Below are 18185 nucleotides of genomic sequence, written 5' to 3' on the forward strand. Positions count from 1 at the left end.
GGGTTTAGCCAGGCGAGAGCCTCTCCGGCTAGATATATGAAGCCCACTTTGGCATGGTCAGAAGCAAACATGTTCTCCAAGATCTCGAAGATTAGGGTACATTAATTGAGAAAACCCCAACACTGAGTGGGGTCACCATGGAAGCGGGGAAGAGCCACCAGGCGAGGACCCTTGCTTGCCATGACAGCAGGTACTTGGGTGTTGATAGGTGATTCAGAAGCAGCCGGGTTCAGCAGAGAATCCATGCAGGTGGACAGGTTACGTAGGTAAGACGTGATCTTGTCCTGTTGATCTATTAAGCGGGTCACCTCTTGGCACAGTTCCATAGTCGGAGGCTTCTGCGGTCCAGCGGATTCCATGGCCGGAGCAATCTGTAACGAATGGAAGTGGAGGCAGAGATGGTGAAGTTCACATTCGTTTTTATTTTTAAAGTGGAACCTCGGGACCACTGTCTGGGGGGCTCCGAAGGGGGCGTGACTAGTGAGCCCCAGGCACCCGTAGTAAAGCCCCTCAGATAGGGCCAGAATGGAATACTCGGAGGACACAGGTGCTACCTCCAGTTAGACCCCTAACATGTGGCAGCTGTCCCAGCGGGACCAAAAGGGATAACAGTAGTTACAGCAGAGTCTGTAATGAGCCAGGTCCTGGATCTGGGTAGATGGTAAGGAGTCGGTTCCAGTGACCTTCTCACAGTCCTCAGACACGGATGGCTGCTGGTGGAACGGGATGGCTTTCACCCAAATGGTTGCAGATATAACCAGGAAGCACCAGATACAGATATGCTGTGGAGACAGAGAGCATTAGGAAATGCACAGAGACTGCACACGCAGCTCAGACAGGTTAGCATGAGAACCGGATGTAGCAATGATAGATACTCATTGCTCCGGCACTCTCCCTATGGAGGAGAGGCCAGAAATAGCAGCCAATGCGCTGCCATTGGTTAATTGCATTTTTTGAATAATGCACGCCATCCCTTTAAGAAGGCAGGAGAGCGGGCGGGCGTGCCCTAATAGCCTTAGCTACAGATCTCCCCACAGGGCGCCAAGAGGTGGAGGCAGGAGGGAGACCTGAACGCTGAGCAGCAGCATGAGATCCAGAGGAGGACGGCTGCTGCCCAAGGACAGCACGTAAGGCTCGAGGTGAGTGCCCAAAACGAGGGGCAGTGGCAGACCTGGGCGCCGCGCCAGGACAAGGACCAGGTGTAACAGCCCTGATATTCCTCCACTACCGTATGACTGTCAGCTATTAGGCCCTTGACCGCTGGACTCCTCTGCTTAAACGTTCCCCTAGACACGGCTGTCCTGTCCTTGCTTCCGGCTCACACTAACTAACTCCAGGAAGCTCCCCAACTACTCTTTCTCAGCCCCTCCTAACCAGACAAATCCTATTGGTCTAACTAATCCCTCTCCTATTCTACTGTGCTCCTGTAAGGGGTGCAGGAGCCAGTTTAATGCCCTGCACGCCTTGCATATGTCCCTGGCATGTAAATATGTTCCTGACAGAAAAGTATACTTCATGTGTCATGTAATGTGTATACATATATATATATATATTTATATATTACATTGTAATGTCTTGCCAATGCACTGGTGTTCATGTGTTGTTTAGACATAGGTATAGTGTAGGACTTAGCCCATTAGGAGGAGCACAATAGAACAGGGATTAGATAGACCAATAGGATTAGGATACTTAGGAGGGGCTAGGAAGAAAGACTAGTTGGGGACCTTCCTGGAGTTAGTCTGGAGTGTGAGCCGGGAGTCAGGACAGGACAGTGGTATCAAGGATGATCGTTTAAGCTGAGGAGCCCATCAGTACAGGGCCTAGAGTTGACAGTCATACGTGCTGGAAGAATATCTTGGAAGCCTAAAGATGGTAGCAACTAACTTCGTGGGAACAACCCTAAATGTCCAAGGCCTAGGGCCTGGTAAGTAATGGAAAAAACATTTCTCGACTTCACCTTCGGAAATTGAAGAGGGCGAGGAACTCCTGAAGCGGGTTAGTCTGACCAGTGAGGACTGGCAGATCCAGTGGATATTTCTGGAGGAGTGAGGGACAGTACAGGGAGCGGAACAGTGATATTCTGCGAAGAATCTTGTGCTGTTTCTGTGACTAAATTGGACGAGCTGAGTAAAATCGTTTTGTTAAAGTTGAACCTGGACTCTGACTGTCATTGAGTGGTGTTAAAGGTAAAGGACTCCCGGCTGTGTGAAATGGACCCTGACTTGCAAGTGAGTGAACTACTGTACTGTGTGTTAATAGAGCGGAGAGCCAGTGTGTGCCAGTACTGTCAACCATTGCCACAACTATCCCCTGACTTCCGTTTAACTTGGCGTAGTACGGCAGGATTCAGAAACCATGCAATGTGGAGATACCCTGAATGTGACAAAGATAGAGGAAAATGGCTCGGAGTCTGAGAACAACTCCAACTCCGCCCATCGTGGGTGTCCTAGCATGAAAATGGTGCAAAACTATGTTGGCCAGAGACAGTGGCCCAAACCTAAGGTGTATTCCGTGACAAGCGGTTCCCTCCCATGGTGGGCGCAACGAAAGAAAAGGAAGCCTCGCTGTCATGATCCAGACTGAGTTTTGAGTCCTATTTTCCCTGTTTCCCCGGTCTGGTCATGTCAAGAGTTAACTTTTCTCAACCGCTGTCTGGGCTCAGGTTGGCTATTCTTTGCTGCTGCTTCCTGCAGGTGATGTCAGTTATAGTTTTTGCCTCGTGCTGATGTAGCTGACTCTGATTAGTCCTGCTGCGTTTGCTGTCTGAACCCTTGTCTGTTTGCCCCTATTCCCGTCTTGACTCAGTGTTTCCCTTTAGTGTGCTGACTCCCTGGTTTTAACTTGGCTTGTATCCTGACCTGCTTCTGTCCTTTACCTTTTGGCTTATCCGCTCCTGTCCGTTACTGATTCCCTGGCTTGTGTCTGAACATGAGTTTGCTTATTCCTGGTACTGCGCTACAGTCTAGGATTTGCCATGGCTTGTTTGACTCTTCTGCTGCCACCTGTGGTAGCCTCACTGCTGCACTGCAAGCCAGCTCTGTTTAGGTGCAGTCCTGCTTCCGCTCTATCTCGTGGAACCTGCACCTACCTGCATTGCAGCAGCCTGACATTCTCCAAGGCGGGGCCCATAAGTAAACCCCGTGTGCAGCTGCACGGCGCTATTGCGAGATCGGCACTGATGGCCCACTTCAGCACCCATTGATGCGGCAGTGTCAGCCGCATAGAGTAGAAGTGGCGGCTGGCGGAGGAAAGGACCCGGCCCGGAAGGCTGTGTGGACATCGGACATCGATGACCAGTATTGGCCCAGCAAATTCCCGTTACCTGCTCGAGAGCAGTGCTGGCGGTTGCCGGACCCGGAGCATCATCGTGTGCCCGAGGAGATTGGCGATCCGGAAGAGGCTGCCATGGAGGAATTTGTCTGTGAGGAGCCTGAACTGGAAGAGCCTGTTCTGGAAGAGCCTGACCTCGGAGAGCCGGAGCCTGAACCGGAAGTGCCTGTTATGGTGAAGCCTGACCTCGGAGGGCCGGAGCCTGAGCCGGAGGGCGCAACAACTGTACTGGTGGTGAGTGAACATCGGTCCCAAATCCCGGGGTGCAGGTCCATGTTCGGTGACATCCGTCAGAAGAAGAGGGTCCCTTCCCATCCCCGGGCAGGCAGCATGGACCGTGGGAGTGATCGAGAGGAAAAAACAGTGGGAGAAGGAGATCTGGGCGGAGCTGCGCCAACTAAGAGGGGGCGCAATGGCCAGACGACGGACCACTACTCCTACTGGTCTAAGTCCTACACTATTCCTATACCTTTGCAACACATAAACATAGGTACAATGCAGTATATACAATATATAAACATTACACTTCATAGGAAATATACCACTTTTACCAGGAACATATGCAAGGAGTGCAGGGAATTAAACTAACCCCCCCTACCCCTTACACAGGGATGCTGGCTCAATCACCAACACGGCCACTGCAGCTTCCTCCGGAGCTCCCACCTCCTTCCCTGAGCATACTGCACTGCACAAGCTAACAGCTGGGAGGCATTTTATTAATGTGTTTCACTGCAATGTGTCTCTCAGCCAACAGCTGGGAGGCATTTTGTATAAAAGGCACCCTCCCCAATAGGTACCTGAGCAACCCTTATCGTCTTAGTCTTAGTGGTGTTGGTGTGTGCAACTGTATGTTGGCTGGTCCCCCGTACTTAGTCTGTTAAAGTTATGCCCGTATCCTGTGCTCCCATTAGCCTAATATAGATTATTCATGTTCCTTTGACCGCTTCAGCGGTATTGTAATCCTGAAACTGTGTTCACGGTACTTAAATCCGTTCTCCTGGCCCCGGTACGTCAAGACCTGTGTCTGCTGTCCTTGGTCCTAGTGCGGCTAGCTCCAGAACTGTTTCCTGATATCTACAAGTATGAACAAGAACCTATCTTCAATATCCAAATTGTCAGTACAGTCTGTCAGTCTACGTTACTTGCTTGTCAGTGACCTTAGTCACGTCTCCCCTTTTCAGCGAACCCAACCCCTGGGATTGTTAGCTGCAGTATCGGTGCCTGTCTAAAAGTTGTACCTGATGGCTACCTGCAGTTCAGGTTGTCGCCACCATCAGGAGCTCCAGCGAACACCAGGTAGCCACTTAGCTATGCCCCTTCCTAAGCAGGTCTGGTCCTGTGGCACAGTGGTTCAACGAATCACGTGCGTCGCCTGCGGTTGTGACAAAAAGTCACGGAATCACCAGACATAGTGGTATTCCTCAGCTCTACACAGCTTATTCTCAAAAGTTGGCTAAAATTGCAGTTACACTTTAACAACAATGATTAGGAAAACACGTAGGTGGTCTCAAATTTGAAATCCATCTCCTTGATTTGCTCATTTCGTTCTTTTTTAGGAAAAGAAAATACAACATATTGCAGTTCTCACTCATTTTTCATCTAACTTCTCATTTTATTGGATTGGATAGAAAATTGATTAAGCGGATAACAATCTATTACACTTCTGCATACAATATTTTTTTTTCCATTGGAAACAGGAAGGATAACCTGGAAGACTCATTAAACAGGAAGTGAATTTTTTAATAATTTGGGAAACTTTACACATAGATTAGAAATAGCTATTAAATGGATTATGATTGATTTTAAAATACCAATTTTCTACATTTTCAAGTTCTTGTAGGGAATTTTGAATCGATGTATGACCTTCTTTTAGGGCTCTCATCAGCTCAGAATGTCTACGAAGAGAATCTCTTGTTTTGGAGGATCTGATACAAACTTAAAATGAGTCCAACACAAATTTGTGCTTCCACCTTATTTTTTACAAAACCCATAAATGAGTTTTCTGGTTTTAGGAAGTCCCTCTGCCCCAGAAAAGTTTGTTTTTCTTAAAAAAAAATCATGTGTTTCCAGTGTCATTATCTGTAAAGGCTGCAGACAATCTGTGTGCTCAGCGATTCTGCTCAAGTTGATGGCATGAGCCGCACAAAATCGGTGCTTTTGCAGAGCAAATGAAGGCTTTGAAGCACTTTTTGATTCACATCAAATTAATTTGCTGCTAATAAAATTTTTGATTCCGAGCAAAATTTTCATTTTTAAAGATTTGCTGATCTCTAACAACAATAAATAATTGTAAACAAAGCTACTATTTTAGAACAATGCATTGATTAAAAAAAATTAATTTTCACTTGATTTCTTATAGCTGCTCGTTATATCATCACCCTATTTGTGGATTAGTGTTACCTAACTGCTAAAATGACATAAAAGAAAAAAAAAACAATAGATTTTAACCTTTACCCTCCATCTCTTTTATCTGTGTTTTGGTGAAACTTTCATTACCTTGGATGATGACCCAGAACTAATTTGACTTTTCCTAATTCACAGCACAAAGAGGACCATTAGTCTATTTGTGGCTATTCACAGACTGGATGCAGAAGATATGCCAGGAGAATGGATGGTGCTGCTTTATTCTCAATGACCTTTCACAATAGCCAGTGGTAGAGAACAAACATGCCGCACTCAGTGACTTTAGGTATTATTCACTTTACACAATGCATTTCCTATCAATCATAAGACCTGAATATATTTTTATCATATTCTATGAAAAATGCAACTATAAATCTAAAAAGAATTTTTTCTTTTTTTCTTAAAGTAAACATGACTTATTTTTAAATATTGCAATATGCACCTATTTTTTCTATTGTAAAAATTGTAAAAAAAAAAAAATGCTTTCTCAATACTACTTTAGGATTTTTACACATTTCATAGTCTATAGTTCTCAGTGGAATGATCGATATACAAATTTTTCATTGTTTTCCCAAAAGGACACCCCTGTACCATAGAATCTGCATAATAGAAGCCTAAGGGTATCTTACAATAAACAGATATTGAAAATGCTGCAAAAATACAGAACAAATTTGATATGGGTCAAAATGTTGTTCTATCAAAACCTACACTGTTTGGAAACAGTGTCATTGGTATAGGTTTTCAATCACACCTCAAGGGGGATGTCCTAAACTACAATTTTGATGACCTATATTTAGTATAGGTCACTAAACTCAGAGTGGTGGGGATCTAACACCTGGCACCCAATACCATGGCCCTGGCAGCACCCAGCGTGCGGAGCCACAGCATCACAGCTCCATATACTGCTTAGTGTTCGTTCTCAGGTACTGCCCATGAGCTAGTTTTGAAGAAACTGGGAGAAAAGCAATGGAGTTTGGGAATCACCTATACACAGTGCACAGAGATATGGTTTTCCGCCTCACTACATTGTGTACTTCCAGCAACCATTGGACTGGTAGTGGTAATAGCTAATCGGTAGATAAGGTTCAAGTCAGGCTACTGTGATGGCCACTTGAGAGTCTCCTGTGACTTCTTCGGAAACCAACACTTGGTGGACTTTGAGATATGCTCAAGCTTCAGGTTCCTTACAAAAGGTATTACATTTCTCCTAGGATTTCTTGATACTTAAGGAGTTTGTCCACTATTTTATCATTGATAACCTATCCTTAGGATAGGTCATCTGTTATGAATGGGTCACCGAGGAGGAAAACTAAACAAGCTAAGTCACAGAAAACCAGAGAGGTTGGTAACTATGCAGATTGCAGACCCCTGATCCTAACCACACAACTAGCAGCAGCCGTGGAGCGTTCCTACGATGAATCTAGATGCCTCATCACAGCCGGAGGACTAAATAAGCCTAAAGCAAGAAAACGGGAAAACTAACTGCCCCAGAGCAGACCCCAAAGGAATAGACAGCCCCCACACATGTTTTGACAGTGAAACAAGATGAAAACACAAACACAGGCAGGAAAATAGGCTGAGCAAACAATGGGACCCAAACTAACTAGAAAGGACAGGAAAGGAAAGACACTGTCTGCAATCTGACCAAAAAACCCTACAAAAATAATGTCCAACACTTCTGATAACAAAATTAACCCTGAAGTCCCTAGACTTCTCCCACTATATCAGCACTCTGAAATATTCTGAGACAGAGCAAAAAAGAGGCCAATCTAATAAGGGACAATAAGCAAATTGGCAAATACAGATAAATAAGAGTGGAAATTCAGCACAGCCCCAGCCGGGGCTGGCTGACCACACAAAAAACTGAATAGACCAACAAAATCAAGTGTGAACATTAGCAGAAACACTTAGCTTGAGATGACTGGAACAGAGCTGAAAACCAAGACCTGAAAAGCCAGAAGGAATCACCAGCACCAGAATATGGCGTCAGCTGTCTTAAATCCAGTCTGAGATTCCAGAGAGCCAATCGTTATCCTCATCATCAGGTGGCAGATCTCTACTAATTAAATCAACCTCACTACCTTCTGTTACCACTAGAGGGAGCCTGGAAGGAGAACTCACAACTGGTAGACCAGAAAATGAGTTCACAACAGTCATCAATGTCTGACCGGTCAGGGTGTGACACCCCCATCGGTCAGCTGATCTCGTTGGCGGCGGTGGCTGCCAATCAGAAATGCTCAATTAGGGAGCTGCTCCATTTTCTGACAGTCGCATGGCCGGATACTGCACTTTCACCTCCTATTGATTTGAATAGGTTCCCTGGCCTATCATGTGACATCAGACTCTTTATTGGACCTCCCCTCCCACGACTTCTTGCTCGAACATTGGTTCCTAGTCAGTTCATCTGCTAATGTCCTGTTTGTGCTTGTGTATATTTTGTTTCTTCTGTTTTTGACCCAGCTCATATAACCGTCCTGTCTGACCTCTCTGCTCCTGACCTCACCTATGTTTACTAATCCTGTACTGCCTGCCCCAACCTCGGACAGTTTGACTACACCTCTGTCTCAAACTCCTGTACCTCTTACCCGTGCCTCCAACCATCTGGTTAGTTGCTGCAGACCTGGGGACTTCCCTTCAGTGGTACCTGGTATCTGCCAGTAGCCCAGCCCATCCTCACCATCAGAGGCTCTGGTGAAGATGTGGTAGGTTTATTATGGAGCAGTGAGTCCTCACCAATCGGCATTACATTAACCCTCCTGCGTTATATTTTTATTGCAATAGTACATACTATTTATGAAATCCTCGGGCTTTAATTTGGCTACCTTTATTCTATATAGTTGGGTGGACTCCTTTTGACTTAACATTGTTAATAGGGATTGTCAAGACTTGGGGGTCAAGTCTGCAGTCACTCTATTCGACTGCAGACTTGTGAATCCTCACGGTGCACATTGTACTTGCTGTGCCAGGAGCGAGTGGTCATGTGACCACAGTTATGTGATTTGCATACTTCCATCTGCATTCCAACTAGACTTGTCCAGCCTTAGAATCATAGAATCATAGAATGTTAGAGTTGGAAGGGACATCAAGGGTCATCGTGTTCACCCCCCTGCTCATTGCAGGACTATGCAACCCCTCACTCAATACACTTGTATTGAGTGACGCCATGCATGGCTAGTTGGCTGCATCCATGCAAATTGCATATTGCACTCCAAGCACCGGCACCGATACTGGAGAATCCTAACAGCGATGAACACTATGCGCTGAGAGGATTCATAAAGTGACTGCAGACTTGAACCTCAAGTCTGGACATCCTCTTAATGTTCTACATGGCATATACATCCCCAGAAGTTATTTAATTTCATACAGCAGAAAGCTTTGCAATGAACTGACTTAATTTTTTCCCATGAGTGTCAACATTTGTTGTGTGCTGACTGCTGAGGAATTGCGTTTTGGCTTTGTTTGGGATGGTTGAATGCTAGACGTTATCATCTCATTAGTTGCTCAGAGGTCTATTTTTTCCAGGCTTGTGGCAGGAGCTACTAAAACTATTCCAAGTTGCCAATGCAATTTTCTTGGCCATTATTGTGAATTGTATCAATTCTGTGTGAATGATCTTGTAAAGGTTCTGAAGCTTCCTATGCTTCTGGGCCACTGCACACTTATTGGTTCCAATCTGTTGGAGAACCGTCACTCTTATCAGTCAGCTCTCTAAGGAAATCTTCAGTAAGGCTTTAAAAGATTGAGGCAGTTATACATTGTTTTCTGTAGCTTTCCGCAACACCTAAAAGTAATATCAGACACATGTAAGATTTGCAGATTTCACAATGTATTATGCATGGCTTTATGGGTTTGATGTGCTCCACGGAGATGACAATTTATCCCGTACTCTTATTATTTTCTCCTAGTAATCAAGGTTCTGTCATTCTTCTCTGTTATTAGAAAGGTATTTCCTTTCCTTTGTGTTTCAAATATTGTTCAGCCGTATAGTAATCTTTTTTAAACCTGGAGTTGATTATGTCACATTCACCAAATCATTTTCCTGATTAGGTTATGTCACTATGTGGCGAGTGTCACCAAAAAATAAATGATTTATATTATTTCCATTCACAGGTTTTAGACAAAAAAAAATATTCCTCTCCTAAAAGATTATTAATCTACAACTATTATACTAAAATATTACTGATTATAAAAAGTCTACTCATTCAAATACAGTATATGATTAGGTCAACAGCTAGGTCATGTACAACCATTTTTGGTCCTTGTGTACATTTTGAAGATACTCCATACATTACAATACAAGACAATGGAAAGGTTCAAAAGTCACCCAGAAGATGCCCCAGGAATCTTTTTGAGAGTTTTTCCAGGGATTCAGTGGTTTCTTAATTGTTGAATGGGAAAAAAAATGCTAGAACAAAAAAATGACCCAAAAACTATGGAAATATTGGAAAGAAAAACACATGCAGTCAAAAAAGACGAGCAAGAGAACAGAAGATGGCCAATAAGATGCAAAAAAAAAATGCTGGTGTTTCCTGAATTGTTTTCCTCCTGAAAAACCCTGCAGGATTGCTTATGTGCAAAAGATATTATGTGCACAATCCCTTACGGGCAATCATTTGGTAACTGCGTGCTGTCAATATTTATTGGTAGCATAGGGCCAGCGTGATAAGAGATGGTATTAGGTCGTAGTCACAATAGCATTGAATACGGACGAGTGCTATGAGAGAAAACATTGCATAGCACTCAGATCACTGTTAATCTATGGGGCAGCTACCATCACCTTTTTCTTTCTACGTGAGAGTGAAATCGCAGCATGCTGCGATTGTACGCGTTATGAGACAGTGACCGGTATTGTGGTGAATGGCCGGTATGTGGCGCAAAGGAGGAGGTCTTCTGCACTGTAAGCCTGCTATACCACTTTGCATTAATTCCTGAATATCACCTGAAGGGTTAATAAACTATCTTACAGAAGTATTCAGTATGTCAAGGGGTGCTGTTTTTAAAATGGTATACCGTTTGGGAATTTTCAATATATAGCACCCCCAAAGTCACTTCAAACCTGGATAGGTCCCTCAAAAAAATAAATTTTGCAAATTTCCTTGAAAAAATGAAAAATTACTGCTACATTTTTAAACCTCCTAAAAGGCTAACAAAATAAATTACCATTTTAAAAATGGTGCTGACGTAAGGCAGACATGTGGAAAATGTTATTTATTAATGTTTTTGTGTGGTATGACTATCTGGATTAAATGGATAATCATTCAAAGTTTGAAAATTGCAATTTTTTTTACATTTTTGCCAATAAACACAAAACATATCAACCTAAATTTACCATTATCATAAATTATAATGTGCCACGAAAAACACAAATCTCAAAATCAATGGGATTTGTTGAAGCATTCCAGAGTTATCACCACATAAAGTGACATTGGTCAGAATTTAAAAAATTGGTCCCGTCACCAACGGGTTAAAAGGGGTTAAACAAAAGGAAACAAACCATTACAACAAAAGAGAATAGTGTATTTAGCAAAAACAAGATTAAAATACATAAGCAACATAGAGGATGTAAATAAAGGGCGTTCCTCGGCGGAAATACACTTGCGCATCTTGGTGTCTTTGAAGGTGATCCCAGGGCAAACAGTCTCCAGAAGAATGTCAAGTGTTGGCACGCTCATCTGACAATACTGGTAGAACTTGTCAGGATGGCTGCGTAGAGAGGCATGCAAACGGTGGAAATGCCCCTTAGTCAGCCGTCGCCTTAAAAGCGGATGTACCCACATTCGTCTCCGCCTCCTCGGATACCCAATCACTGGGTAAGGCTCTCCCAAACGTCGGGACAAAACCCGGTGTAAAAGCACCCGCTCAGTATGTTGAAAGTAAGCCTGTATGACATGTTTGACACAAAGCAGCAATATCAAAACACAAGCACGGACTCTAACGCAAAGATTGGAGGGTGGAACCTGTTGTTGAGGCAATAAATAGGGTCCTTGATTAGGTTTATAATTCATTTCAGGCCATGGATACATTATATCTTCATTTTGCAAGTCTGCGATAAAATCACGGCATATGCATGACATACGGATGTCACACAGATACATAGATGCAAGGAAATCGCATTATCGCATTGCAAACAGATTACATACGGATCACCATACGGAGAACATTGGTGCGATTCTCCATCATTACACGTTGCTTACAATTTGCTTCCAATAGGGTTTGTATTACACTCAAAAAATGGGGATTTAAAAGAATAAGAAAAGTTTATCAAACACTGGGTTTTGTCTGTCAACTTTTTGTTTGATTTTGATACTTTTTTTGTGTTTTCATATCATTGTTCTACAGATAATAAAACCTCAGTTGGACTGCTCTTTCTCTGCTAGTCCTTTAGCAGAAGCTCATAGCAGTATTTTTGTAGATGATCTTGTGTGGAAAAGCTCTGCAGAATTAATAGCAACCTTCTGGAACGGAATACCGGAAGCATAGTGGAAAGGGTGGATTCCGAATGCTGTAGATTCTGCTCTAAAAATCGTAAACGCATAAAAGTTTTATACTACCTTTGTATTTTATTGTGAAGCATACTGGATCACTTTATTGAACTTCATCTTGCTTAGTTTGCCCTTGTGGTGGAACAAGTGCATGGGCTAATAATTGTGCTGATAAGCATCTGTCTAGAAAATGTGTGCTAACAATGTATATAGCCACCACTGAAGCCATTAAATCTGCAAGGCCAGATAGACATAGATGTTTACTGTGGAATAGACTTAAATAACATTGATGGCATCAAGCCAACAAACTTCTGATGTTTATAGACAGCTGTAAAGAATTCTGTTAGAAAAATTCAAACATTTTTTAAGTGCCACCATACTTGATGTGTAATTGAGCTGGGTATAGACTTCTGAACTATCTATCTTCTTAGGACCCCGTCACACATAGCGATGCACCAGCAATCCCGACAACGATATGACCTTGTCAATAATGTTTATTGACAAAGGAGTTATTCTGCCTTCAGGCACGCTGACACGATGTGCAATCCAGCATACAGTATAAACCACAGCTCTGTCTTCCCAAATAAGCAGACTGTTCTCTGTAGTCTAACTTGCTTATTTGTAAAGAGTATAGAACATACGCGGTAAAACTACAAGGAATACAAATTACATGCATAAGTATTGGGCAGATGATCATAGCTAATACAATCACAGGAAGTGTACATTGTGATGCAAACATTACATAGGAATACATTAGTTTATGATTACATTTACTGAGAACTGGCAACTAAAGGGTTAATGACATCTCTAGGCTGCTAGACAGTAAATAACACCTCTCTGAATCACTGCATTGCAAGAAAGATTAAGCTTACCAGATATGTCTTAGCCGGGTAGTGACTCAAGTAGAGAAGTTGCAGGAAAAACAAAGGTTACACAGGAGGACAAAATAACACGTGCATCCTATGAGATCCACAGAAGCAAAATGGCCCTTCTTCATCCCAGAATACATTGCTTCCTTCCCACAAAGCACTGCTTTAATCCCATAGTGCATTGCTTCTGTTAAAGTCACAGGCTTTATAATGCTATTGAAGACACTGCTATAAATTCAGCCACAACTAGATTGTGTTGTAATTAACCCAGCACATAATAAAACATTCTTTGCCCTATTAAGAGGGCAGAACACTCCCCGCTTGGCATTAACTAATGCCACTTACAGGCTATTTAGATGAAAGCAATAGAATTAGCTCTGCAACTGGTCTGAGGAATAGTTTACTCTCCCCAGCCTTTCACACTTTGACCTTGACCTTGCGCACCTTCTCATCTTTGCTTGGGAACACCTTGGTGATGAGGCCCAGAGGCCACTCATTTCGATGTGACTGACTGTCCTTTATGAGCACAATATCACCGGATTTGATGTTTGGCTTGTCGATCTGCCACTTCTTCCTAGGCTGTAAGGTGGAGAGGTATTGCTTTCTCCATCTGTCCCAGAAAGTATTGGAGAGACTTTGAACTTGTCTCCATCGAAGTCTGTAGAGGTCCTTGTTGCTGAATTCTCCCAGTGGAGTGCTAGGAGTGTCGGTTTTCTGAGTGAGTAACATGGAGGGAGTGAGAATAGTTGGATCTTCAGCATCACTGGAGAGTGCAGTCAATGGTCTGGCATTTATGATGGCCGAAATTTCTGCCAAGAATGTAGTCAAACCTTCGTGTGTGAGTATTGTGCTAACTTCTTGCAAGAAGATAGAGTCTAAGATTCTGCATGCTATTCCTACCTTCCTCTCCCAAGCACCTCCCATGTGAGAAGAGTGTGGTAAATTGAAGGTCCAGGTACATCCCTGTTCAATCAGGTATATTTCCACACTGGTAATGTCTAGGTTGGAAGGAATTTGGAGTTCTTTCACTGCTCCTATGAAATTTGTGCCTCTGTAAGAGCGAATGTGTTTCACGGTGCCTCTGATGGCAATGAAGCGTCTGAGTGCATTTATGAAACTTGATGTGTCCATGGATTCAATCACTTCGATGTGGACCGCTCTGATGGACATGCAGGTAAACATAACTGCCCAGCCTTTTGCATTGGCTTGGACTCTTCTAGTATGCCGTGCAACCACAGACCATGGCCCGAATACATCCAGTCCAACGTTGGTAAAGGGAGGATCCATACTAAGTTTGTCTGATGGGAGATGGGCCATCTTTGAGCTTTGAGTCGTGCCGCGGAGTTTGCGACAAGTCACACAGTGGAAGATGAGTTTGCTCACACATCTCTTTGCTCCGACTATCCATAGTCCAGCAGTTCGTAGTTTCCCTTTGGTAAACAATCGGCCCTGATGTTTCACCAAAACATGATGGTGCTGTACGAGAAAAGTAGTCACATGATGATGGCCAGGAATTATTACAGGGTGTTTTTCCACGAATTCCATCTTGGCTTCCTGAAGACGATCTCCAATTCTTATCAGCTCGTTTTGGTCAATTATTGGATCAAGCTTTTTCAAGACGCTGTCTCTAGAAATGGGTTGACCTTGTGAGGTTGTCTATTTCTTTGGCGTAACACTCGCGTTGTATGGTGCGAATTATGGTGTTTTTGGCATTTTCCAGGTTTGTAGCCGTAAATGCGTGTTTACAACGGTGCCAGCCCTTACAAGACTTCTGACTGGTGGGTGATGTTGTCCTGTAAGACTGAGCAACATGAATTAAACAAGCAATTGCATGAACAAGCGAGGTCCAGGTTGAAAACCTGCTGAAATGGTGGGATTTGAGGTGATTGTCAGAAGTCACCGTACTTAGAGCGGATACCTGAGGGCAGATTTATTCGTCTGCATCTGGATCTACCAGTTCAAAGGTGTCTGACTCGTCACTGTGAGGTATTGAACGGCCTAAGAATGCAGGGCCCGTAAACCAGGTTGTGTTCTTAAGGTGTCCTGATTCAACAGATCTAGTTGCGTGGTCCGCAGGGTTGTGGTGTGTGGACACATAGTGCCACTGTTTAGGGCAAGTGGATCTCCTGATCCTTAGCACCCGATTGCTGACGTAAACATAAAATCATTGAGTTTCATTGCAAATGTACCCCAGCACTACCTTGCTGTCTGAGTAGAACACAACGTCCTTGATTTCCAGGTCAATTTCTGTCGAGATAAGTTCAGCTAACACAGCAGCACAGAGTTCCAGTCTGGGTATTGTGTGCTCCTGAACTGGCGCTAGTTTTGTCCGGATCATAACAAGCCTTACATGCCATTTATCCCTGATGTCAGTAGTTTTCAGATATGTTACTGCTGCAATCGCTTTGGTTGAGGCATCTCAGAAGATACAGAGCTTTCGAGTCTTGACTTCTGTTGATGGCACTGAAGCGTATGGTCATGCCACGTAAAGATCCGACAAGGCTTCTAAAGATTTCTTCCATCTTACCTACAGATATCTCTTCTCCATGGGAAGCAGATCATCCCATTCAGACATCTCTTGGGTGAAGTCTCTCAACATCATTTTACCTTGGATAGTTACAGGGGTTACAAATCCTAGAGGATCGTACAGGCTGTTTATCACAGATAGGATGCTTCTACATGTGAAAGGATTTTCCTCTTTGTTGATCCGAAAGGTAAATGCATCTCTCTTCAAATCCCAGAGCAAACCAAGGCTCCGTTGCATGGGAAGGGAGTCCGTATCCAAATCCAAGTCTTTTAGATCAGTTGAGTAATCTTGAGAGCGAAAAGCTGCCCTCATTCCTTGGCTGTTGGAAGCAATTTTGTGCAGCCTCAAGTTGGACAAAGCAAGCACTTCTTGTGTCCTCTTTAGGAGACTGACTGACAATTCATCTGTGGGTGTGGATTTCAAGCAGTCGCCCATGTAGAAGTCCTTCTCTACAAACGATCTAACATCCGACCCGTACTTTGCTTTGCCCTCTCTGGCTGAATGTCTAAAACCGTAGATTGCGACAGCAGGGGAAGGGCCATTCCCAAAGATGTGTACTCTCATCTCATACTCTACGATGTCCTTGTAGGGGTCATTATCACGGTACCAGAATAACCTCAAATAGTTTCTATGTTCTTTTTTGACAAGGAAGCAATGAAACATCTGTTGTATGTCAGCCATGAATGCCACTGCATCTTTGCAGAAGCAAAGAAGTACTCCAAGAAGTCTGTTGTTGACGTCTGGGCAAGACAAAAAGACATCGTTTAGTGAGACACCTTCATATCTGGAGCTTGAGTCAAATCCTACTCTTATCTGACCAGGTTTCTTAGGATGATACACGCCAAAAATGGGTAGATACCAACATTCCTCGGAATCTTGAAGCACAGGTGCAATTTCTGCATGGCCATTCTGAAGTATTTTCTCCATGAAGGCAAAGAAATGCTCTCTCATTTCAGGTAATTCTGAAATTTGCCTTTGAAGGAGACATATCGACCGTAGACAGGTTCTCTGTTGTTGGGTAAGCGTTGCCTCTGGGGTTTAAATGGTAGAGGGGCCATCCAACTCTTTGACTCATCTCTTACCATCTCCCAATCCATGATGTCCAAAAACAGTCTGTCTTCTATGGACATTGCTACCTTGTTGTCCTCTCTTGTTCTGTGGAAAACTGTGCACCCTATGTGATCTGGGTTGCTGTCACATGAGTGGTCTTTACAGGAAGGATCAGCTAATGGACAAGGTAGAGAAGCATTGTGTGGCAACTCTTTTACCAGGAAGCTACTCTTACATGGCTGGAAGAGAGACGGACGTCCATTTTCAAGAGTATTGGTAAGCATGCTGTCAACTAAGGCCGGCTTGTGTGCTCCTCCTAGGCAGACGTCCCCTATGATGACCCATCCAAGGTCGTGCCTATGTGCGTCCGGAGCATTCCTGGAGCCATTTATACATTCTCTAGCCTTGTGGACTTGTAGAATATCTCTCCCCAGAAGTAGAGCTATTGGGGTTCCTGGATCTGGTTCAGGCATCAGGTGGGCTATACGCTTTAGATGGGCGTGATATGTCGCCACCTCCCATGAAGGTATTTCTGACCTGTTGTTAGGAATCTGGCTGCACTCCAGGATGGTCAGTAATGATAGGCAGGTCTGGCCATCTATAGACTCCACTTTGTATCTGGCTGCTTTTCTCCCCGCCATCTCAATGGTACCTGAACATGTTCTCATTGTGTAGGGAGAACGAGGGACTACAATGCAGAAGTTGTCAAAGAAGATGGACCTGGCTAGAGACCTGTTACTTTGGTCATCCAGGATTGCATAAATCTTGAAGGCTTTGTCCTTGAGGCCTGCGGGATAAACTCGGACAAGGCAGATTTTTGAACAGGACCACCTCCTGTGAGTCCTCTACAGATCTCAGTACATTTAGAGCTGACATCCGGGGTGTCTTCGTCAGTGTCCTTCTGCTTTCCATCGTGCTCCTCTGCTTGCGACAACACTCGTGGAGGTGATCCAGGGTGCAAGGCTGTATTGTGATCCATGCTGCTGCATTCTGCACATTTCACGCTAGCTTCACAGTTCCTGGTGAAGTGAGAGGTTGCAGCACAACATTTGAAGCAGATGTTGTTCTCCTTGAGGAAACCTTTACGATCCTCTAAAGACTTCTCCCTGAAGGCTCTGCATTTTAGTAGAGGATGTGGTTTCTTGTGTAGAGGACAATATTTACTGACATCCTGAGGTTTGCTCTCATCTGGAGGGGTTTTATTCACCTTGTGAGGAGGGCCTGTGGAATCAATGTAAGTTTTGTGGACTGCCACGGGTGTCTTACCGGGTTTGACACCAGTGGCAGTGGAACACGACAGAGTAAAATCAAAACTAGGGTCATTTCTAATCCTGGATTGTTTGGTAACAAAATCAACAAATACATTGAAAGGAGGAAATGATACATTATGATTGTGTTTATACTCTGCACCACATGTAATCCACTTATCTTGTAGGTTGTAAGGAAGTTTCTGTACTATCAGATTGACACCCCTAGCGGTATCTAAGAATGCCAATCTGGGCAAGTCTCCTTCCTGCTGAGCAA

The sequence above is a fragment of the Dendrobates tinctorius genome, unplaced genomic scaffold, assembly GCF_039654945.1.
Source record: "Dendrobates tinctorius isolate UK_male_01 unplaced genomic scaffold, ASM3965494v1 ptg000120l, whole genome shotgun sequence".
NCBI classification, from domain to species: Eukaryota; Metazoa; Chordata; class Amphibia; order Anura; family Dendrobatidae; genus Dendrobates; species Dendrobates tinctorius.